The sequence below is a fragment of the Lacerta agilis genome, chromosome 7 (assembly GCF_009819535.1).
Source record: "Lacerta agilis isolate rLacAgi1 chromosome 7, rLacAgi1.pri, whole genome shotgun sequence".
NCBI lineage: Eukaryota > Metazoa > Chordata > Lepidosauria > Squamata > Lacertidae > Lacerta > Lacerta agilis.
The window spans coordinates 38,456,166-38,462,347 of NC_046318.1; the positions used below are offsets into that span (position 1 = coordinate 38,456,166).

General features: G+C 40.8%; 1 long non-coding RNA gene across 1 annotated transcript; it reads right to left on the reverse strand.

Annotated features, from left to right (window-relative positions):
* Positions 1 to 2,554: 2,554 nt before the first annotated feature.
* On the reverse strand, positions 2,555 to 5,908 carry LOC117049377. Its single transcript, XR_004426977.1, has 2 exons — positions 5,538 to 5,908; positions 2,555 to 2,750 (listed from the first exon to the last, which is right to left on the reverse strand). It is a non-coding gene; the product is annotated as an uncharacterized LOC117049377 (long non-coding RNA).
* Positions 5,909 to 6,182: the final 274 nt, after the last annotated feature.

A 6,182-nucleotide genomic window follows, 5' to 3' on the forward strand; every position in this document is an offset into this window, starting at 1 on the left:
ACCATTACAGCAGACCCCGTTACTATTTCTCACTCAACTTCCCACATTGATCAAGCCCCAGACATCTGTGCTGCATTTCTTCCTTTATACAAAGGATATCATTGGTGGGTAGTGCAACTGACATTAGCTTCCATAAAAAGCAAGGAAATCTTATTAATTTCAAATGGACACACTTTGAAGTAAGTGTACTTAAGTAGATATTTAAACCACCTTCATGGATGGTAATCCCCACATTTCAATGGGGATTAATTCTGAGCAAACAGTATTACAGTGCAATCCATTACACCTTTACTCAGATGTCTGAGTTTTCAGTGTGTTCAATAGGGACTACTATTTAGTGCAGATGTGGGGAGCCAAATGTCATTTTGTCCATACCTTGGCACACTTTCCAAGACACGCTCCTTCCAGCCATCTAAATCAGCAATCCAAGGGTAGAGCAGCTGGGAATGCTGTTGAGAGTGGGGAGCACACCCCTGCAGCCTCTCTCATCCTTGACTGCTTCCTCTTCAGCTACAGCACCATGGAAGCCCAAGACTGCATGGGAACCTTTCAGGGAGCCCAAATCTGGATAATTATTCAGGCCAGTTCTGATCCATTTTTAAAAGTTGCACTTGTGTGTGAAGACATGACAACTGGAGATTGGATTCATTAGTGATCTGTTAACTGAGAACAAATTTCCTGAATATGAAACAGACCATTTTTATATGATACAGAATGGAATGTACACATCTGGAAAGTTTCAGCATGTGTAAGAACCTTGCAATCTGTACACAAGTTGTTTCTTGAGTTGAGCAGCAACTCTGAGAATAAAAAGTTGGAACTACAACACATGCCTTACAGAAAGATATTTGTGGAGCAAACAAGCACAAAAAATTATGTAGGTTTACAGTCCCTATTACGTATATTCACTCTAGTAGGCATTCAACCACACAAGTACATTATCAGTGCACTACCAATGAAATGGGATTACACAAAAGGGTTCAATTAAATGAAATGGGACTACACAAGGGTTTTATTTTTATTTTTTTACATACTCTGGACTTGAGTGCACAATAGTATGTAACTTCATAAATTAAAATAAAAAAGAAACTGAAATACACATAAAAACTGCTTGGCCTTCTATGTGCCTGCAGAAGGCTGGTAACAACTGTGTGTACATATACAGAAAAAGAAGGGAGACAGGAATGGGGAACAGTGTCTGACTTTGAATCAATAAAGTCTATGTTTGATAGCAGATGCAGAATGTTCCTGTTTCAGTTGGGAACCACCCCCTTTCCCCAACAAGAGGAAAATAGAGGGCAGGGAAATAGAGAAGGTGGAGGTACACTTTAGCACTCTTTTGGAAATTCCACTGTAGGCAGTGCCCCTGGGTACTCAAAGGTACACAGTACCGGCACCTCTTTTTTGGTTGTTAAGAAGTGTGGCACTTAATGTAACAACATCATGGTGAGTACCAGCACCTATTTTTCTAGGGAAAAAAGCACTGACTGTAGGGATAATTTCTCAGAAACAATCCATCTCTCTCAAAAGTTAGGGGGAAAGCAAGTTCAAGGACTATTTCATATAACAAGATTGCTATAGGGCAAAGGTGTGGTATAAGAGGGAATGAGTCTGCAAACATACAGCTCACTGTCATTTTGCCAGGTGACCAAGAGCACTTCCAGACTGTCACTGTTTGCAGGTAGGATTCAATCACTTATCAGCAAATGAAGTTTCTGCAATTGAAGTTGATTGGGAGCTCTTACACAACAGTTCTGCTCTTTTTGTGATAAGAAAATGTATTGGAAAGTGTGGAATAACATTTGCTTGTGTTCTGCCAAGAGAAGAGTTTTTTTGTTTTTTTTTATTCGGACAAGACAAAGAGCACACTTTAATCTTTGATAGACAGATTTATATAAAGGCAGGATGAGAAAAACACAAACAAACAAGGACCAAATAGCAAATTAAAAGCAAAAGACAGTCAGTTTACATCTCTCTCAAAAGCAGCAATGAACAGACACCTGTAATGGCCAGAATATAGCACCTTCCGTGCTGAAGTTTGCAGAGTAGAATTTCCAAGCTCCTTTCACATCTTATGAACATAAACTAGGTACCAGTGCTATAAGAGCTGCCAGTGACTAAGCAAGAAATTAGCCACTTATCAGCTGGTATCTTAAAATGATAACAAATGCAGCTGGCTAATTAAAGTGTTCCAAGGCATGTAATGAGCCACTGCTGTACACCACCAACTCTTCACAATACAAAGTTATTCTGCATTTCCATTACAGTTTCATGTAAAACCATCCCTGAAAACAAATCTGAATGCATTTTCAATGTCATTGAATTTCCCTGCAAACAAATCAGGAGGAACAACAAATAAACAGGTAATCTGGAAACAACCCAATTCTGTGTAAATTCACCCAACCCACATTCCAACATGCAGATGTACTTGTGTGAATTTAATTTTCCCTAAGGGATACTCAAAACACAGGGAGGCTGCAGATTTTGAAATGGCTATCAGGGCCATTTTGAAAACCTGTATGTCACCAGCATTTAGAGATGAAATGCAACTTCCTTGGAAGTTTGCTGTACTACAAAATGGTAAAGTTGTATAGTAATCCGATGAGACAATGTTTACACAGCTCCTTTCCATTCAGCTTGAGGTGAGCTCAGAAGAGCATCTGCTTGTAGAAAAATTGGATGGATAAGCTTTCCTGTTTCTGATTTTGGTTTCTTTTTAAAAATCCAAATCTGGAGCCGCTTCTGGCTCCCTGCAAGTAATGGACACATGATAGGAGAACATGAATCATGTATACAGTAGCCTAGACTGTTAACATTTTAAATGGTCAGCGGCATTTCCATTTGTTATTGTTATTGTTTACATAGCACCAATATACATGTTTTTGCATCAAAATGCAAGGAAATTTGGAATGGGGTAGATGTGTCATTCTTGGAAACAATTGCCACCCACAAAGCACTTTTAAACATTAACTGAACACATTGTTTTGAATTACATTACAGTTATTTCAGTTTTCAAATGTAAGTACTGTAACAGATGGAAGGTCTACTTCAGTAATGGACCATTTGGCCTAGGTGCTGTGTAGGGAAACAGAAAAGCATAAGAGTCATTATCTTGGAGGCTAAACTATTAAGTTACGCTGCTGTTCCTCACACCCACACATTAGTTTTATCTTCATAGAGTTTTGGCTCTTTGGGACATGGATTAAGTTTATATGACTGAAAGTGCTATATAACACTCCCCTGTTTTGGTTTTAGAAAATCGAGCACTTAACTTTAAAGAGGTAAAATCCATTCCTGATCCAGTCACAACCTTCCTTGAGAATACCCCAGGCAAGACATTTTTCAAGAATCTGACATGGTTCACTGAAAGCATAAAATGATCCCTATAAATTATCTTGCTCTTGTCTTGACCCAATTTCAGCTTGTCTTGACCCAATTTTGTGAGCTTTCATTGCAAGTGTTTGAGCACTTGTGTCTAAGTGATCAAAAGAAGAGCTAAAAAAAGCAAGTGAATCTTTCTCCTTTTTATCTTACTCTCTTGTAGTGAAAACCCATTTCCTTTAAAGAGAGGGATTATCCAGTGTCAATAAGGGTGCATTGAAGTTAGTGAAGGTATTGCTGCCTCTTGTTAACTGTAAATGGTAATCCTGAGAGCGTAATTTCCTTCCAGGACATTAAATTTGTAGCTCATTTGGTTTCTCAAATAGAACTGGTACAGCAGAAATTACAAATCCCATGCTATCTGGCTGTCATGCTACAGAATATGGGACTGTAGCTTTCTCAGACTATCCCTTCTTGAAGGGAAATATAATCTGTGGGTGCTTTGTTTGTTTCAAAGGATCTGCAGGAGCAGCAGGAAGGCTAGCTAGTGGCAGGTGTAGGACTTAGACCTGAACTGCAACTCTGGGGCTTACTCTTATTGTGATTAGGCTTTTTGAACTAGGAGTGCACTTTTACCATCAAACTCAAGGCAAACATCTGTCCCACAACTAGAGCCCAGTAGTAGCTGTAGGGAACTGTGGAAGGTCAGTGAAGACTGCAGTAACTGCATCCCGCTTTGGTCTTTTGCAAGCTTTTCTCAAGCCTACAGGTCAGAGCTGTATAAGGCTGCAGATCAGCACCAAATGCAAGCAGGAGAAATTGTAACACAGATGTGCCATTTGTGCAAAATGGTAGTTTTCTATCTTCTGCATCAGATCTGATCCCTGAAAATCAGGGAGACAAAAAAATTGCATGACATCCCTCGGACTCCAGGTTTAGCACCTACAATGGGTCTGAATCCCAACACCCAGTGTATTCCAGAATCAGCTTTGGGGTTACTTTTAATGGGGTTGTAATTCTGCTCTACTCCTTTGGTTAATATAATTTTAACAGATTCTCCCTGAGTGGAATCTACCAATGAAGCATGTTCAGGATGTGCAAGAGCCTTAGCAACAAGCTTCACCACAAAATAGGAAACAAAACAGTGTAAAGAAAAATTAGTTTGGTTTATAAAGGTAAAGGGACCCCTGACCATCAGGTCCAGTCGTGTCCGACTCTGGGGTTGCGGCGCTCATCTCGCTCTATAGGCCGAGGGAGCCGGCGTTTGTCCGCAGACAGCTTCCGGGTCATGTGGCCAGCATGACAAAGCCGCTTCTGGCAAACCAGAGCAGCGCACGGAAACGCCGTTTACCTTCCCGCTGGAGCGGTCCCTATTTATCTACTTGCACTTTTAGGTGCTTTCGAACTGCTAGGTGGGCAGGAGCTGGGACCGAGCAACGGGAGCTCACCCCGTGGCAGGGATTCGAACCGCCGACCTTCTGATCAGCAAGCCCTAGACTCTGTGGTTTAACCCACAGCGCCACCTGGGTCCCTAGTTTGGTTTATAACAGTTTGCAAAAAGAAGAAGCCAAGCATGGTTTAGATATAACATATTTAGCATTAACTTTTGAATTTCAGCATATCACCAGTTAAAAGTCCTTTTCCTGGGCCTGAAGGTCAAAGGGAACCTCAGATTTAGACACTTGTTAATTCGTTGGCACTTGATAAATTTCATAACTTGTGCATTGAGCCAAAATGTGACACTCTCTTAAAGCACAGAGCTGCAGATCGAAGTAAATTAGAGGCGTAATTTGGTAAAAGACATATTTTTGTCCATTAATGTAGATTTGGTCCATTCATCATCATCATCATCATACTATTTATTGAATTTATATACTGCCGTTCATTTGAGAATCACAGAGTGGTTTGCAGTATAAAAACACAAGAGGTTTTTATATTCATAAATACTAATACACAGGGCCCAGTAATAGATGGTGATTAATATTCCCCTCAGAACAGCTGATTATGTAAACAAACCACACTCTCTTTTTTGTGTGCGCCTTATTTTGTTATTGAGTGTCATAATCTTAATATTTTGTGATGGCTAGGGGTCACAAAAGCTGAAAATGGGTCAGGCCTCTCTGGGCCTCTGAGAGGGCCTGTGAAATACTCCTAAATTTATGTTACTCTAGCTCTGACCGGGCTCATGAGTCCAGATCCTCTCTGAAGTATTTTACTTGAGGCTTCAGGATCATTCTCTTCACAAGTTGGAACCTTCTCCTTCAGAGTCCTTTTTCTCCCCCTTTTTCTCCCCAATCCTTCATTTCACTAGCCCAGTTGACAATTGTTGACTCAAGCTGTTGCTTAGCAACATGGCTAGGGGAAAGTAGGGAGCCTTCAAAAGGGAGGGAATGGCAGCCCTGTGGTGAATAACAAATTGCACACTGCGAAAATATTCAGCTGCTGATGTCTGTCAGCTTCCTTCTCTCTCACCACATGGGTGTAGGTGTGTGTGTTCATACAAACATTAAAAGGTCTGTGAGGGGAATGTTTAAATTCATCACAAGACTTGCAAGTGCCTGTAGGGGTTTATCATGGAGGACACAAACAGCAGTGTGTTAACATACCGTCATAAACAGTGTTCTCTAGCTGTGATGGGAACAGCCACTATTGCAAACATGAGGTATCCAACAAAGTTGGGAACTGAACAAAAATTCAACAAGGCTTAGGCGAGACTGGATAACATTTATGTATAGTACAGGCCTGACCCAATACATTTTGGCGCTTGAAGCGAAGCATAAAATGGTGCCTCCCGCCAGGGAAGAAGGGGTGAGTGAAGATCTACATCGGAAGCCAGTGAGGAGTACAGATCTACCTCAGGA